This window comes from Nicotiana attenuata, unplaced genomic scaffold (genome assembly GCF_001879085.1).
Source record: "Nicotiana attenuata strain UT unplaced genomic scaffold, NIATTr2, whole genome shotgun sequence".
NCBI classification, from domain to species: Eukaryota; Viridiplantae; Streptophyta; class Magnoliopsida; order Solanales; family Solanaceae; genus Nicotiana; species Nicotiana attenuata.
Genome location: NW_017691468.1, coordinates 1 through 759, shown reverse-complemented (window position 1 = coordinate 759; position 759 = coordinate 1).

Genomic DNA, 759 nt, shown 5'->3' with positions numbered 1-759 from the left:
TCTAGCCCGCGATGCCCTTGCCTCTCGAATCGGCCTCTGAATGCTCCAAATCTAACCAAAACAGATTCATACCATCAAAAATATGCTAAGGGAACAAAGCCCACTCGAAAATAACCAATTTACACCAAAAATCCCAAAATTGGCCAAACCCGACCCCTGGGCCCACGTCTCGGAATCCGATAAAAATCACAAAACTGGAAAACCCATTCGCTCACGAGTCTATCCGTATCAAATTCACCAAAATCCGACATCAAATGGCCATCCAAATCCCCAAAATCAACTCTCCAAACCTTCCTCCATTTTTCCCAATTTTCACCCTAAATTTCCAAATTAAATGATAAGAATAAAGACATAATTATGATATTTAACCTTTTGATAAATGGGAAAATGCTCGGGGATGGAAATGGGGGAATATCTACAATACCTGGATTTAATCAGATATAATTTGAAGGACCTATTGTATTGACTTTTTCAAAAATTTATATACAAGTTAGATTAATTACATACTACCTCACCCAAATTTATGTAATACTTTTAGCTTTTCAAGATTCGAATATTTTAACAGTGTATTTGAACACAAATTTTTTAAATTTATGCATATTCAAGAACTACATAAAAAGTAGTTTATGTTACAGTAATTAATAATTTAAAATATTTAAAATGCATATGAAAAATTAATATAAAATTAATCATTTGACTCTTGAACTCCAAATTCCATAATATAAATTGAGATGGAGGGAGTAACAATTTCGTTATTGC